The sequence below is a fragment of the Nomascus leucogenys genome, chromosome 4 (assembly GCF_006542625.1).
Source record: "Nomascus leucogenys isolate Asia chromosome 4, Asia_NLE_v1, whole genome shotgun sequence".
Taxonomy (NCBI): domain Eukaryota; kingdom Metazoa; phylum Chordata; class Mammalia; order Primates; family Hylobatidae; genus Nomascus; species Nomascus leucogenys.
Genome location: NC_044384.1, coordinates 82,108,980 through 82,126,467, shown reverse-complemented (window position 1 = coordinate 82,126,467; position 17,488 = coordinate 82,108,980).

Here is a 17,488-nt window from a genome sequence, read left to right as displayed (position 1 = left end):
GTGGGAGGGGATAGGGCTGTCATGTGCAGCGGAGCACTTTGACCTGCAGTTGGAGTGGGCAGAAAAGAGTTGTGGTTTAGAATCCATATGGGTGGGGATGGGCCGATGCTTGCTCAGACTGCTCCCTGGCAGCTCATTTTGAGCTGGGTCCAAACTTGATAACCTTTCTTCTGAGCCTCCTGGGCTCCTGTTAGCTAGGATCTGAAAATGCTAGGTGCAGCTGGTGCACTGACATGTTCCTGTAGTCTTAGCTACTCGGGTGCGGGGATGGCTGAGGCCAGGAGTTGGAGGCCTTAGTAGTGCTTGCCATGATTGCAACAACAGCCAGTGCACTCCAGCCTCGGCAACACAGACCCCCATCTCAAAAATAAAGTGCTAGATGCAGGCTTGGGATGTGCCTTTTAGCTTGTTGCTGGGGCATCACTGAAGCTGTCAGACTCTTCCCAAATTCTGTTTCATATCACACCTCCTTCTGTGGTTGTGGGACCTTCACCACCTTCCTGGTGTTTGCTTACGGTAACCTGTGGCTGAAGCTTCAGGCAGGAGGGACCAAGTCGGAAGAATAGGTTTGAGAGGGCGGCTTGAAAGGCTCAGGAGGGAAGCCCAACTGTGAAGCAGGTCAGGGGTTTTGGGTGGGCCATGGGCAGCAGCGGGCCTGGCAGCCCACATGGACTAGGCGGTCTGGGCTGGGGCAGAGACCCCTACCTCAGCCTCCCTCTGCCTGCAGGAAGAGTGAGTCATCTGCACATCCTGCCTCCAGCCCTCGCCACGCGGTGCAGAGTAAGGGTGGCTAGGTGGTTGTTTGAGGCAGGGCTTGCACTTGGGCGAGGGCCAGTACCCACAAGCAGGAGGAGGAGCCTCAAGACAAGAGGGTTGTGGCCCCAGGAAGCCTGGGCTGTTGGCCTCTAGACGGGGGTGGGATGCGAGGGCTTCTCTGCTGTGGTGGGTAGGGGAGAGGTTAACAGTGGAAGTTTCTAACGGCAGATGTGAGGCAGGAAAGGGGAAGCACATCTGGAGTTCTTTCTGTCCCCTACCCTGCCCCAGGGAGGCCTGAGTCACTGCAGCAAGGGCTCTTGCCCTTCCCACCCCCGCTGGGCTTTCCATGGCTTGTTGGATCCTTCTTTTTCCTTGCTTTTGCTGTGGGCAGCCAATCAGAGCGTGCGCCTGTGGACATCTGTGGTTGCTGGGCAGTTTTCTCTTGGTGCTAGGGAGTCTCATGCCACCCAAACACCACATAGAGCTGGCGACCCGACTCCACGGTCCAGCACGTGGCACAGAGACTGGGGTGAGGAGCAGAAAGGGAAGGGGTGTTTGAATGGATCAGGGGCTGAGGGCAGGGCATGATCTTAGAAAACTAGGGTAGAATGAGGGAAGGGGGAGGCTCTTTTATCCACTTACTGGGCAAAATCTCAGAACCTCCACAGAGGGAGGGTGAGAGAAACTGGAGAAGGGGTCGGGGCTCAGGGTTGCAGTTGACTTAGATAAAATCTTTACAGAGCCTGGAGTGTGAATGGGAGGGGCTGAGAGAGACTTGGTTAGTTTGTAGATAAACCAGTAGATACTGGTTATAAGCAGCTATTTATCTTAGCTTTGTTGGCACTTCTGCTTAAGTCACTTATTAAAAAGTTAAAAACCTTCCAAGAAAGACTTATATTGTTTCCTTTTTTTCGTGCCCTGCTTTGAGCTGGAGCTGGACAGCTGCTGCTCTCACTGGGTCAGACCCATCCCACCAGCTGCCCACATGCCCCAAATGTGCCACTTCCCCTTTTGAAAGGTGGGGGAAGCCTAGAATGTTGAAGGGAGGGGAATGAAGTGCTTTGGAGGCTCCACCCAGTCATTTCTGAAATTAATACTGTGGTTTTCATGGCAACAGGCACTCTTTGTTGTCAACTCAGAACTTTCCCTCCACACATCAAATGGATTTTTCTGGGTGCGTAGCTTCCCCAGCTCCTCCAACCAGTGTACCTATAGGGCACTGCAGGGCACTGACTTCCCCCACTTGCCGTGCTCCTGTATTTTTTTTTTTGAGACAGAGTCTCGCTTCGTTGGCCAGGCTGGAGGGGCAGTGGCATGATCTCAGCTCACTGCAGCCTCCGTCTCCCGGGCTCAGGCAATTATTCTGCCTCAGCCTCCCAAGTAGCTGGGATTACAGGTGTGTGTCACCATGCCTGCTAATTTTTTTTTGTATTTTTAGCAGAGACGAGGTTTCATCATGTTAGCCAGGCTGGACTCGAACTCCTGACCTCAGGTAATCCACCCGCCTTGGCCTCCCAAAGTGCTGGGATTACAGGCATGAGCCACCGTGCCCAGCCCGCTCCTGTATGTTTGAATGTGATTCTGGGGTTCCCACCCAGTTCTCTTCCTCTAGTGCTGTGGAGCTCACATTGGTGCTCCTGAAAGGTTACAGAAACTGCCACCTGTTCCTGTCTGTTTGCTCCAGTCAGGCTGGCATGGCTCCCAGAGCAGGCTGTCGTTTTACTCCAGGGGAATTACTGGGGTGTCCCAGTGCCTCAGCACCCAAGGGATGGGTGGAGTGGAGTATGGTGGGGGGTGCTAGAGGGCAGCACTTCCATCAGTTTAATCTCCCATTAGAGGGAGAATACCTTGGGCTGGTGGTACTGGCTCAGTGGTGATGTCCTGGTGACCCTGTCTCAATGTTCCTGGGCTCTCTTCACTCCCTTAGGCCCCTCCCTTCTCCACCCCGCTTTGTTTTCTTGATTTCCTCAGGATTTTGAGGCAAGCCTATTGAATGGGTGATGTGCAGATCATCGGGGGCGGATGGTCAGTTAGGGTTTGGGGCTATTTCTGATAGGATCTCCCATGGAATGTGCCTCCACTCCCAGCTGCCCCCTCCCCTCTGCAGCAGGAACAGCTGTCATGTGAAGGCCTCTCTGCTGGCTCAGCCCTTTTGCAATCATCTGGCGGGCTCTGCTGGGATGGGGTGGATGGTGAGGATGGGCAGAGCCAAGGGGTGAAGAAGGGAATATGGTAGGGCAGGGGGAGCTGTCAGAGGGTAAGGAGGGCTCTAGAGTTCAGGGCTGAGGGAAGAAGGGCTGCCAAGGTCAGGCAGGAGGGGTGGAAGCTGCTGAGCAGGCCAGGGAGGTGGAATGATGAGCTTACGGTACCCATCCTGGGAGACTTCCAAGGTGGAAGGATAGTTAGTTATAGCGGGAACCCAGGCAGTCATCCTTCAGGGAGATCCGCATTTCCCCTGACTCACAGGGGACCCATGGGGTGCTTTCCAGCTCTTCTTCCATGTGGGACCTGAGTCACCAAGACGCCTAGGGTGTTGGCTGCCCTATGGTGGCAGGTCCTGTGCCCAGCCCTGCCCTGCCCCACCCCACCCACTCCTACTGTTAGGACAGGGGTTAGCAAACACACCCGTTTTATCCCACTCTTCAATAGTAATTACCCATCTCTTTGACTCAGACATACAGAATGTACCTCTTGCAGGGACTGCCAGAGACTGTCTCTAATAACCCTTTATTTTACCAGTGGGGAAACTGGAGCCCAGAGAGGTGAAGTGACTTATCAAGGGTGCATCCGAGCTTTTCCACAATCCTTGCAGTCACTCGCTGAGTCACTTCTGCTCCAAAGCTGAGCAGGAAGATGCTACCCTCAAATGCCGAGGGATAAGGGTGGTGGACGCAGCACAACAAGTGTGGAGGGGCAGGGAGAGCGAGGCATCTAAAGGCTTCCTGCACCCGTAGCTTGGTAAGGAGCGTGGAAGTGGAGCCAGCCCTGGGGCCAGGGTCAGATGTAGCGATCCAAGTCCCGGGGCGGGCACAGGGCACGGAGTGTAACAGAGGCGGGACTTCGAGTGACAGGAACCTCAACTATGTGGTGACTCAGGCTCTGGGCAGCCTAGGCCCTTCCTTCCCTGCTCAGCCTGATCTCCTTCAACTGGACTTAGGGAACTGTAAGCAGAGGAGAGAGGGAAACCCAGGCTGGTCTCTCTTTCCCCAGGAAGCTGAGGGAAAGGCAGAGGAAGTTGGAAAGGACAGGAGAAAAGCAGATTCCAAGAAAGGGGCGAGGAGGTGGTGTTCCTCACTTCCTCAGCCCCTCCCTCCCTGCTCCCCGCTGGGGAGGGGAGCTGGCTGGGGCGTTGGCTGCTCCGTTTACTCCAACTCCCTCCCTCGGCTCCTGTTTACAACTCAGCCCGCCCAGTCCTTAGTTCAGTGCTGAGCTCTTCTGTTTTCTCTCTTTCCCTCCCTCCTTCCTTCACAGCCTCACGCAGTCATGTCTTGTTGCTTCTTTTCCTTAATCTTGGGTCTGCATCTCCTCTTATTGCCCTACAGCATCCCCACACCTCTAACTCTCTGCCTGAAATCCAGCCATGACCCATTGTGTCCACCTGCCCCACTCTCCCTGCCCAATTCCTTTCCCTTCCACCTGCCTGAACAGTCTTTCTTTGCCTTCTTTCCTCCCAGATGGTACTCTGGAGACAGCCTCGTGTCTCTTGTTCTCTAACCAGCTTTAACTTGGGTTCCGGTTGGGCTTGAAGATTTCATTAGGACTGAGTGTAATTGGAAAGTTTCTGTGTGTCAAAACTCTCTGATCTAAGAAATTCAGGAACTCCTTATTTGAAGCTTGAAGTTTAAATACAGGCTGGGATTTGAATTGAGCTGGGGAAGAATGATTTTACTTGGCTTTATATTTTCGGGTAGGGTTAAGGGTTTGGGGCTTGAGAATTGCTTAGGAAATAATGTTTGGATTCCAGAATCACCAGATAGATTTGCTGTTGGGGGGTGGGGTGGACAATGACAGATTAGGAAGTGACGGAAGTGAATGGAGAAGGGCCTGTTTGGCAGGGATGCTAATCCCTGGGCTGGTGTGTGTGTGGGGTGGAGGCGGGGTCTGGGAGATCCCGGATGGTGCTAAGAAGGGTTAACAGTCATTTCTTTGCTGCTTCTTCTTCTTCTTCTTTTTTTTTTTTTTTTGAGACAGAGTTTTGCTCTTCTTGCCCATGCTGGAGTGCTTTGGCGCAATCTCGGCTCACTGTAACCTCCACCTCTCAGGTTCAAGCAATTCTTCTGCCTCAGTCTCCCGAGTAGCTGGGATTACAGGCGTGCGCCACCACGTCCGGCTAATTTTGTATTTTTTGTAGAGACAGGGTTTCACCAGGTTGGTCAGGCTGGTCTCGAGCTGCTGACCTCAAGTGATCCACCCGCCTTGGCCTCCCAAAGTGTTGGGATTACAGGCGTGAGCCACCAGGCACAGCCCATTTTTCTGCTTCTAAGAATATCATGCAAAAGGACCTTCATGGGGGGAAAAGTCTGCTTCTAAAGAGACTGCAAACAGACCACACACTTCATTTCCCTTCTGGGATCAGAAACTGAAATTACCCTTTGACCAGTCAACCTCTTTTCTTCCTCGTAACATGCTGATTTCAGAAAAGGGGACTGTGGAGAGAAGGGAGGGGAAGGGGAATCCCCTGGCCAGGGGCCTGCCCACAGAGCTCCCCTTTGTGGTTACTATGGAAACAGGCATAATAGGAACAAAATAGAGACATGTTGCCTGGCAACAGAAGAGCCCAAGGTTCATTACAGACACGTGCGCACACACACACAAACTGACACGTACACACACACGCAAAACAGGTACGTATCAGGGAACCTCCCCCACTCCCCAGGGAGGGAGTGTCACTTCTGGGGAAGCTGGGGTATCCCTGTGATGACAAGTCCTAGAGCTTATCCAGCTTTGGCAGTGCGTGTGGAGGACCATGGTATTAGCTCCCTCTGAATGGTGGTGGAGCACTAGCGGCAGGGCTGACCTCCCTCTTATAAGAGGAAACCCTTTACTTAATATCACAGAGGAGTCTAAACCTTCGAGAAGATGGAGGTTTTCTTTGCAAAGTAGGGACCACAGGAACTTCTTAATACTCCTTATAAAACATGGTGTGTAAAAATAAACAAAAACAGGCCAGGTGTAGTGGCTCACGCTTGTAATCCCAGCACTTTGGGAGGCTGAGGCAAGCGGATCATGGGGTCAGGAGTTCGAGACCAGCCTGGCCAGCATGGTGAAACCCTGTCTCTACTAAAAATACAAAAATTAGCCAGGCGTGGTGGCGCGTGCCTATAATCCCAGCTACTTGGGAGGCTGAGGCAGGAGAATCATTTGAACCCAGGAGGCAGAGGTTGCAGTGAGCCAAGATGAGCCAAGATCGTGTCACTGCACTCCAGCCTGGGCGACAGAGCTAGACTCCATCTCAAAACAACAACCACAACCACCACAACAACAAAACAACAAAAAACACCCAAAACATAGTGTGTTGGGGAGTGCTGGCGGGGGAGTAGCTGTGTAAAATACCTGGTAGGAAAGATAACTCCAATTCTCTGGAGGCATAGGACCTCCAAGGAATTCAAAGGACAAGGTAAAGGGATATCGAAGCCGGGCGCGGTGGCTCACGCCTGTAATCCCAGCACTTTGGGAGGCAGAGGCGGGCAGATCACGAGGTCAGGAGATCAAGACCAACCTGGCTAACACAGTGAAACCCCGTCTCTACTAAAAATACAAAAAATTAGCCGGGCGTGGTGGCGGGCGCCTGTAGTCCCAGCTACTTGGGACACTGAGGCAGGAGCATGGCGTGAACCCAGGAGGCAGAGCTTGCAGTGAGCCGAGATTGAACCATTGCACTCCAGCATGGGCAACAGAGCGAGACTCTGTCTCAAAAAAAAAAAGGGGGGGGGTGGTATTGGAGCCGTTTTCTCCTGGACTGAGCTTTTTGCTGGGATTCCATCTTGCCAAGGTCTCTATTGCTTCCACCACCACCACAGTTCCCCAACCCCATATTGGACACACAATAAATGTTTGAGTAGCTGCAAGAAAGACCCACAAGTAGAGGAATTGCTCCCTGGGGGCTGAGAGCCAGAGGAAGTTGTGACAGCCTGGGATGCAGGATGCTATCTATTGTAGAAAAGGCAAGGGCTTTGGAGTCATTCATTCATTTGAAACATGCTCTTGAGTGATTGCTATGTGTCAGTCACTGCTCTAGGCATGAGGGGCCGGGGTACAGTGGCTCACACCTATAATCCCAGCACTTTGGGAGGCTGAGGTGGGAGGATTGCTTAAGCCCAGGAGTTCAAGACCAGCCTGGGCAACATAGTGAGACCTTATCTCTACCAAAAAAAAAAAAAAAAAAATTAGCTGAGCATGATGGTGTGTGTCTGTAGTCCCAGCTACTTGGGAGACTAAGGTGGGAGGATCACTTGAGCTTGGGAGGTTGAGGCTGCAGTGAGCCATGAATGCTCCACTGCACTCCATCCTGGGCTACAGAGTGAAACTGTCTCAAAAAACAAAACAAAACAAAACAAAACAAAACAAAACAAAACATCAGTTAATCTAGGCACAAAGCATACAGCGGAGAAAAAAGAACCCTGTCCTCATGAGGCTTAAATGCTAGTGGAAGCTTTGACTCTTGCCTCTGTGAGTTGTGTGATTTTAGGTAAATCACGAACCCTCTCTGAGAGCATTCCTCACTAAGTGCCTCCCTCCCAGGGTGTGCAAGGATTAAATGAGCTGACAGATGAAAGTGGCTCCTGGCAAGGTGGCTCACGCCTGTAATCCCAGCGCTTTGGGAGGCTGAAGTGGGCAGAGATCACCTGAGGTCAGGAGCTCGAGACCACCCTGGCCAACATGGTGAAACCCCATCTCTACTAAAAAATACAAAAATTAGCCAGGCATGGTGGCACATGACTGTAGTCCAGCTACTTGGGAGACTGAGGAAGGATAATCACTTGAACCCAGAGGTGGAGATTGCAGTGAGCCGAGATCACGCCACTGCAGTCCAGGCTTGGCAACAGAGCGAGACTCCCTCTCAAAAAACAAAACAAAACAAAAAAACCAACGAAAGTAGCTGCTGCAGGATCAGACACAATCATATTAAGGTAGTTTTGGGAGGGGGTGTTGGGGAGGCTACACCAGCGGGCAGAAGGAGAGGAGTTGGCAGAAGTTTCTAAACGTGTGTGTGTCTCCACTTATACCACTGAAAACTTTTGAAAATATTCCCCTCCCCTGGCTGAGGTGGCAGTCTTAGGGAACCCCAGCTCTGTTCCAGCCTGCAGGATCATTTTTTTTTTCAGACGGAGTCTTGCTCTGTTGTCAGACTGGAGTACAGTGGCACGATCTCAGCTCGCTGCAACCGTCGCCTCCTGGGTTCAAGCGATTCTTCTGCCTCAGCCTCCTGAGTAGCTGGGACTACAGGCGCACGCCACCATGCCCGGCTAATTTTTGTATTTTTAGTAGTTACAGGGTTTCAACATGTTGCCCAGGCTGGTCTTGAACTCCTGACCTCAGGTGATCCACCTGCCTGGGCCTCCCAAAGTGCTAATTTTTGTATTTTTAGGAAAGACAGGGTTTCACCATGTTGGCCAGGATGGTCTCGATCTCTTGACCTCGTGATCTGCACCCCCTCAGCCTCCCAAAGTGCTGAGATTACAAGCGTGAGCCACCGCCCCCGGCCAGGATCATGGTTTTTTAGAGGGTAGGGTTGAGGTTAAGCCTTCTCTAGCCCTCCAGTCTGGAATGGGACAAGAGCCAGTCCTCAGAACTACCCCCCCACCAGGTAATCTTGACATTCATACCCCTGAATGAAGTACCTGGACAGTGATCTCTGCTCTGGGGCTGCTTCAAAAACCAACCCCTCCCTCCTGCCTTCTTCCCTGTTGACCAAGAGGGTGGCCAGAACAAACAATGGAGCAGATAAGTTGGCTCCAAGCCTGGGACTCCGGCCTCTGCTGTTTGGATCCTGGGGGGCCGATCTAGCCCAGTCGAGGCGAAGGCACAGCGTCCACGCCTTTCCGTACTCTTCTTCCTTTTCTGCTCTAGCAGCCCCCCATGCCCCCTTAGCCCTTTCTGCAGATACCCTGTGTTTCCAACCTAGGTGTGAATCAACTCCTGTTTTAATATGCACTGGGAACATTTGCTCTTTCAAGGAACGAGATGATGATTCATTCCATAAAGTTAAAAATCCTTTGGTAAACTGTTAACAATGGTTACTTTTGGGAAGAGGGACTGTGATAGGGGAGGAGGGAGAAGTCTGTGTTTTATTGTACTTTTTTTTTTTGAGATGGAGTCTCGCTCTGTCACCCAGGCTGGAGTACAGTGGCAGGATCTTCACTCACTGCAACCTCTGCCTCCCAAGTTTAAGGGATTCTCCTGCCTTAGCTTCCCGAGCAGCTGGGATTACAGGCTGCACCACCATGCCCTGCTAAGGTTTGTATTTTTAGTCGAGGCGGGGTTTCACGATGTTGGCCAGGCTGGTCTCAAACTCCTGAGCTCAAGTGATCCACCTGCCTTGGCTTCCCAAAGTGCTGGAATTACAGGTGTGAGGCATCGCGCCTGGCCTTGTTTTTTTTTTTTTTTTTTTTTTTTTTTTTTTTTTTTTAAAGCGTTCTATAATTCAAAAGTTTTAGATGTGTTTTTTCTTTAAATAAGGTAGGTGCTAGGAAAGGGGTGCAGAACAAAATGGGGGAGGAGGTGATTCTTGGGAAAGTCTGAGTCTGTGACTGTGTGCTTGGGATGTGTTGTGGCGAGGCTGCCTCTGCCATGGGGTTGAGTCATTATCTGGGCACCTGTGTGTGTGTATTAGAGAGAGCGAGAGAAAATGCTGGTGCCCAAGCCTCCGCTTTGTGTTTTCACATGTCTCTGCCCGTCTGGATGTCTGCACATGCGGCTCCACCTTTCTGTGTCCATTATATGAGTGCCCATGTCTGTGGCTCCTCTGGCTGTCTCTTCCCTCCCCCCACGGCCTGTACTCTGTGCCGGTAACTGGACCTGGACACAGCCCCCAGGGCTGGCAGCAGAGTTGACTGCTGGGTATTTTTAGCCTGTAAACATGTTTGCCATTTCAGAGGACAGGGCCGAGCTGGTCTCAGCTCCAGCCCACTCATGATCTTGCGGCAAGGAGGGCGCTCCTGCCTGGGCCAGGTGTCCTCAGTTTCCCAGCCTGGGGTCTCTCTTTCCTAGCACTTGAGAAGGAGGGAAAACTGGCTTGGAGTGGGCAGTGGGTGGCCACCTAGGAGGGAGGATAAAAGGACTCATGGGGGAGAAGAAAAAGGGAGTGTGGAGGGGAGTGCGTAGCCAGAAGGCCCCCGCACCCCATCATTAAGCGTTTAATAAAATCTCGATGTAGTTAGAAGTGGCTGTGAGAAATGGCTGTAAATTAGGAGACTCAGTGTCCCGCAGGTGGGGGTGGGGGGGCGCTCAGAGAAGGAATGGGAGGCAGAGGAAGGGCTGGGGCTCTGGTTCCTGGGGGCGGGAGTCTGGAGAGGAAGGTGGGCGTCGGGTCGGCTCTCCAACGCCCGGGGGCCTCACCCCCGTATGCCCGCGGCCTGCGCAGCACAGCGGTGCGTGAGGCACTGGTGACCCCGGCCCCTGGGGGGTGGGAATCCAAGCCAGTTCTGTGCAGATAGGGACGGAGGGGCCTCCAGAAAGAGGGAACGCGAGAAATGGGTGCGGCTGCATGGAGCTTGGGAACCAAGCAAGGAGGCTGGGGCCTGGGATCTGAAGTGTAGTTGCCTAAGCTGAGAGAAAACTCAAAGGTCCGGAGCAGGCTGACGGTCGCGGCTGAATCACCCAGCCGCCTTCACAGCCCCCAAGCCCTTCCTGCAAAATAAGCTGATTCGCAGTTCCAGCTGTGAGGGTGAGCCCAGGGAGCCTGCAGGAGTTTCTTGCCAATGAAGACACACAGTGCACATGTTGGAGAGCAGATCCAGGTCCGGGACAGGACAGGGGGCAGTGGATGCAGGGCGGGGGGGGAAAAACGTCCCCGCGTCCCCCAGCGGCCCCCCTCCCCAGCAGCCCACTCCCGGGTCCCTCCAGGGTCTGCCCCGCTCGCCAGTCCCAGCCCCGCTCCGGCCCCGCCCGGCCCCGCCCTCTCCCCACAGCTCCGGGCAGACCCGCCCGCCCGAGCCGGAGTTACAAGAGCCGCCTCCGCGCACGGGGGCCCGGCCACTCGGAGCTGCTCTGCCGCGGGGACTGCACCGCCCGCCCTGCCAGACCCGCCCGGAACGGGGCTCGTCGCCGCCAGTAGCCGCAGCACCGCAGCCTTGGGCCTCGCGCCGGCTATGGCCGTGCCCTGGGGCTGAGCCCTCAGGTAGGGGCGCCAGGCGCACCGTGGCGCCATCGGGGTCCGGGGCACCAATGGCGGGTCGAGGGGAGGTGGGTTGCGGCGCTCCGGCGGGGCGCGTTGTTGGGGGTGTCACTGTGAGGATTCAAGCAGTTTGGAGCAAGCGGGGCCACCCGGGGAGGCGACGCGTCGCTCTCTGGGAGCGGAGTTCTGCCTCTGGAGTTGGGGCGCAAGTTGGTTAAAGTTGGAAAATCGCTCCGAAGTGCTTTGCTCCACTCTGTATTTCTCCGGAGGGCGGACTGTTGGCTCCACTGCAAGGCAGGGCGCCCCGTTCCGGGCCTGGTGGCCTCTGTCCCACCTCCTCTCCCTGCATGGGGCGGTGGCTCGGGGGCTGCTGCGTTCGTATCCCATGTTTACTGGAGGGGAAATTTCCGAGATCGCCGTCGCGGTCCCCCGCGCCTCCGCGACCCCGCACCGTGCGCCCCCTCGGCTGTCCTTCCGCGCTCCCTGCACCTCTACCCCTAACCGCGTCCCGAGTCGTCCAGGCCCCACCCTGTTCTGTACCACCAGCCCCTCAGCCTCCTCCAGCTGCCCCGCCCTAGCCTTGCCCCTCCGTGTTCCCCGCTCCAGAAAACCTTTCTCTCGGCCGCGGAACCTGGAAGTTTGCAATGCGCCTCCCAGCGGGATGGGTGGGGAGGGGGACATAATTAGGGAGATTCCTACGCTGCGGTGGGCGAGGAGGGGGGTGCGCTGAAGCGGCCCAGTCCTCGGGACCGCCCCTTCCCCTCCGGAGGCGGCGCTTTCCCCCCACCCCACTCCCAAACCCGTCCGGGCGGGATGGCCCCCGCCCCAGCGCCTGGCCCAGCGCCAGGAGCCTGAGGAATGTGGTGGTTGGAGCCGGTGACTAATTCAAACCAGAACTCGGGGAGGAGTGGTGAGGGGCAAAGGGGAGGAGGAAGGGGCTGTGTGTGGGAGTTGGGGGCAGGAGCCGGGCTTGGCGTGGGAGCAGGGCTAAGCTGCGCTCGCTGGAACCCTGCGCCCCAGCGGTGCGCGCCAGGAGAGGGGGCCCGAGGCGAGGTCTCGCCTAGAGTTGGAAAGGCAGCGTGCTTAGGGTGTGTGCGGAGCTGTGTTATGTAAGGCTTTCCCATGCAAGGGGGGGTGTGTGTGTGTGTGTGTGCAGTGTGCGAGGGCTTGGGCCGCCCCTGCAGGGCTGGTCGCCCCCCAGCAGTGCCCAGGCCGGGATGTGGGGGCGCAGCGGCGCTGATCATGAGGGACTCCAGGGGCCCAAACAGGGCTGGCTGTGCCCCTTGCTGGGAGGAGTGCGGAGGGGGCAGATTGGTGTTCTCAGCTGTAGCCGAGCCCACACAACTAGGTGGGGAACGACTCTGGCCCCTCTGCACAATGAGGCCACTGAGGGTTGTGTGCGATGTGTGTGCTTGCCGGTTTCGCAGGGTGTGGCTCCCGCCGCGGCGACCGTGGCGGTGAGGTGCTCCCAGGGAGCGTGCGGTCGCTGCAGAGTGCCCTGCTCTGTGGAGGGGATTTGTGGAAAGGCAGTGTGGGAGCCTCCCAAGTCAGTCAGGTCCTTAGAGAATGACCCGGAGTCTCCGGAGGAAAAGGGACCTAGATATCTACCTCTGTGTCTCCAGCACAACGCTGGGCACTCAGTAAATACTGGTTTTCGAACCCGTCTTCATTAGAATCCAACCTCGGATTGCAGAGCTCCTGCTCTCTGCTTGCCCTTCCCAGCACAGCGTAGCGCATGGTAGGTGTTGGGTTGATTTTGTGGAATACAGTGAGGGGCTGTAGCAGTGAAGCTGAGACTGGGGGAAGGCATTTAAGGGCCCCTGCACCTATACTGGCTGTAATTCAGGGTAGAGATCTCGCTTTCATCCCCGCCCCACGAGGGAAATCCCAGGGGCAGGGTGTGGCACTCACTTCCTTTTAGAAGCTGAATGTGGGGAAGCTTCCTTCTCCTGTCCTTAGGGACAGCGGGGCCGCCCACCCCCCACCGCGTGGATAGTGGCCTGTGCAGAATGGGGAGGACAGGGGAGCCCCCGAGTTAGGGGCACCTCTTTGCTCTGAGCTGTGAGCTGTGGGGTGAGGGAGAGTGGGAGAGGAGCTGGGAGGGTGAGAGTGGAGCTAGGAGAGGTCGCAGGGTTTGGGGGCTGTGGGAATGTGGGTTAGAGGGTGTCTGAGCCCCTCTCTAAAGCCTTTGTCCCTAAGAGGTTATGCACAGGGACACTGGTCAGAGAACAGGGACACATGGGGAGCCACATAAGTCATGCGGGCCCACAGCAGCGATTCAGGGGTCCTGGTCCGGGAACTCCTTGAGGAGCCGACCCCTCGGAGCTGAGGACTTGTGCCAGCCAGACATGGCCCAGGGCCCAGAGTAGGACACAGACACCTGTTGAGGGAGAAGGTCCAGCGTCAGCCCAGGGCAGGGAGTTGGCTGGGGGTCCCCAGAGTCATCTTAGCCCTCCAGAAGTCCTGGAGAAAGGTGGCGGTGCTGCCAGGCTGGATTCTTTTGCTCGACTTGGAATTGGCTGGTGCGTCCTGGCAGAGCCGGTCACCCTGAGCCTGAGGAGCTGGTTTGAGGGGTTGGGGCAAAGCCGTGGGGGCGGAAGGGTGTGTGGGGATCTGGGGTGTGGTCACCACCTTCTTTAGAACTTGGGAACCGCCTGGAGACAGACAGACAGACCGGGAGAGCTAGTCCTACTCCTCATGGGAACAGTGTGGCTCCCCCCCACCATTCCGGAGGCCCCAAAGTTTCTCTCCCTGGAGCTGGGCTGGCCCTGTGCTGTGCACGCTTAGGTTTGAGGAAGGGTGATGGCCGCTGGGGAGGATTTAGAATGTGCCGCTTGGGCGGTGGCAGTGGCAGGGATCTAGGGCCTTCTGACTTCTCTTCATCCCCCATTGATTCATCCAGCCTGACGTTTCCCTGGGCTCAGGCCATCCGGTGGGACTCCCAAGGCTTCCTGAGCACGAGCAATTTCCAGCTTTCCTGGGTGTGTGGGGGGCACGTGGGTGGGCCACAGGAGGATTCCGAAGGAATGAAGCCCCTTTTCCTCCCTGCTGGCCTCAGTTCCCACCAGGGCTACGGCTGGGCTGTTGCTGGCAGTCTTAGGTAGGTCACTGATAGCATTGCAGGTGTCGTCCCACTGTGGCTTTAGGTCCTTGTGACCACCATGTCACAGCTTGTGTCTCCGAGTAAGGTGTGTGTCATTGCCTGTGAGAGAGTATCCCGCTGGTTGTGAATGAAGGTCTTCCCCTCGTGGCATGCCTGGATGTGTCACCTCTGCCTGCGTTGTCGTCAGACTTGGAGGCAGAGGATGGCAGTGGCATTCTGTCCTGGTGGTGGAGGTTTCCTGCGGGCCCGTAGGGGTTGTGGGTAAGGACTGAAGTGAGTTTCTCGGTCCTGGACAGGTCCGCACCCGCAGTTTGTGTCCAGAAGCCTTTGGGAGGTTGAGGACAGCCTTGGGGGTGCAGGCCCCAGCTGAGCAGGATAAGCAAGGCACTGCACACGGCCTGTCAGGGAGGGGCATCCTGCCCGGTCCCCGGGGGCTGGAGCGGAGGTTCTAGGGGAAGGGGAAGTGCCTGGAGCTGATCCCGTCTACAGCTACGTGTCCTGGCGGGACTGGGGGGCAGCTCTTCGGCGACTGAGCCGGAGCGGCCTGGCCCCACGCCCCTGCAGTAGCGTGGTCCGACCGCTGGGGGGAGAGCAAGCAGCGCTCTCCCCATATCCTGGCCTTGGGTGGGGCAGACAGGCAGCTCCCAAACTGTAATCTACCCCACAGGGCAAGACCAAGCGTTCTGCTCCACCCCCTCTCCTACAGGACGCCACCCTCAGAGATGGTGTCTTAATCCCAGTGGTCCTGGGTAAAGGCCCACTCTTCCCTGCTGCTGTGTCCAGGTGTGGGGACTCCCCACTGGATCATAGGCTGTCCCCAGCCCCCTTTCACAAGGAGTGCAGAGTCCTTCCTGGCCAGGGAGGGAAGAGGGAATCTCCCTTGCTGCTGAAAGTGAGAGCTTGGAGCTTCAGGGCTTCCGAGCTCACTGTAGCATGGGATGGGGCTGTGCGTGGCTAGGGTAGAGAGAGATGGAGAAAGGCGTCACAGCAGAGTCAGAAAGCAACCAGCTGGCTGAGGTCGGGGTGTAGGGGCTGCCCTGGAAGTCAGCATGATGTGAGGGGCCAGGGGAAGGGGGTGATGGGGAGGGGAGGGCTGGAATGACAAGGATGGAAAAACTTCCTCCTGTGGGAGTTGTGGCTAGTCTGGCGCCTCCCTCTCCTAAGGGGCAGGGAGCAGGGAGGAGGCCAGGCAGGTGCACACACAGAGGGGGAGGTGCAGGCTCAAGGGACATAGGCGCCAGGTGAACAGGTGTAGGGACCTCCAGGACAAGTGTCTATTGTGAGCCGGTGAAGGCTGGCTGGGGCTGCAGGCTGCCCTGGGCTGTGTAGAGTGGAGAATGGGGCTGAGGGTCTCCGTGTGCTCGTGGTGTGTGTGTGTGTGTGTGTGTGTGTGTGTGTGTGTGCTTGTGTGCCTTTCTCTGAAGGTGCCCAAGTTGCATGTGTTTTGCAACTTGTTCATCTCATTCTTCCTGGTAATTCCACCTCCCTAACCTGCCCCTCCTCCCTGCACGCTGCCCAGAATCAGCTAGGTGGGTTTGTAAAAGTCGTTAATGCCGGCTTAGACTCTGAGATGTCTGCGCACTTCTGCTCCAGTTAGAATGGGACATAATGTTTTTTCCTAAACAAGCCTGGCAGCTGCATCCTCGGGGGTCCATTCAGAGGGCCAGGCCCTGGAAGGGATGTCACCCCTGTTCCTTTGGAACGAGGGCCTTGGGGGTCAGAGACTCCTGGGCTTGCATTTCAACTCTGTCTCACACTGGGCAAGTCGTCTTATCTCTCGGGCCTGTTTCCACTTCTCTGAAATAAGGATATTAATTCTTTTGACATAGCATCATTATTTGGGGGTTGAATGAGACCCCAGGCAAGGGATGTTGCCAACACAGTCCCTGGCACACAAGAGTGCTCTGCAGAATTCTCTTTCTCTCTACTTGTGTGTGGGTTTTTTTTCTTTCAACGTGGAACTTTCTGTTCCTCTTTGCCTCCTGATGAGTGTTTATGAGAGCAGAGCATACTGTCTTCTGGGTGTGTCTCTCTGAATAGCCTCCCTCTCCTCTTGGTTCCGAATGTTGGGGGCTTCCCCTCTGGTAGGGGTCTCTAACTCTGGGCATGAGTCGTTTTGTTCCTGGGACGAGGACTGCTTCTCTTTGGCCTTGTGTGTGTGGTGGGTCGATTGGCCTATGTGCGTGCCGCCATGCTGGGCGGAAGTTTCACTGTGGCCGGTGCCCTCCCCACCACGGATGGGATGATTTTCTTCCCCTCGGAGGGTTGCCTCCTGTCTCCTGCCTGTGCTGGGTGGATGCACAGTCGTGGGCCCCTGTGGTGTGTATCTTGTCCTCAGGTTTGGTGCATTTGGGCACTGAGGCCTGTGGCCTGTCTCTGGGGGAGTGTGTGTATCAATTCTTGTCATCTCCACGCTGACGCTGGCTGCAGGGCCGTCTCTAGCTGCTGCAGCAACTGGCCTGGTTTCCATCCTGGCTGTCTTTATACTGGCTCGTCTGGGGAAGGGGCACTGTTCTCCGAGGGCAGTGGAGGAAGGAGGCTCCTCTGGAGGTCACCCCTGGCAGAGGCCATCTGCTGGGGTCAAGAATCTGCTTCCTGGAGTTCTGCGTCTACTTGGCGTTGTTCCCAGTTGCAGGGTATGGGCAGAGCCCTGCTGCTCGGCACATCCTCTTTGCAGTTTCGAAGTGACAGGATGGGCTGTTCTGTCACTGCTTCTGGCCTGAATTACAGTCTGTCCTGCAGTGTCAGGCACACGTGCTCTCACCTTTGCAGCTGGAGCGGCCTCACCATCTCACTCTTTTCTGCCCTCCAAGCAATCTTCTGCCTTAGGGGGTCTCCACTCTGGCCCTGCTCCTTCTTTTTTTTACAAAAAAAAATTAAATTTTAATTTTTTATAGAGATAGGGTTTTGCCATGTTGCCCAGGCTGGTCTCAAACTCCTGGGCTCAAGTGATCAGTGTGTCTCGCCCTCCCAAAGTGCTGGGATTACAGGTATGAGCCACTGCGCCTAGCTCTGCCCCGCTTCTTGCTATTATGAGGGAGGCTGTTGGGTGGACCACCGGGCTGTGTGCTAGCAGGCTCTGGGACTAGGGCCCCAGCACACTCCCATTTTCTCACCTCTCTGGACCTTACTTTCTCCATCCCTAAGTAACAAGCAGTGCCATCCCATAAAACTCTCGGCAGTGGGGGAAGTGTTCTGTGTCCACGCTAATATAGTAGCCAGTAGCTACATGTGGCTGTTGAGCTCTTGAAATGTGGCTAGTGCAGCCAATGAGCTAAACTTTTAATCAAACT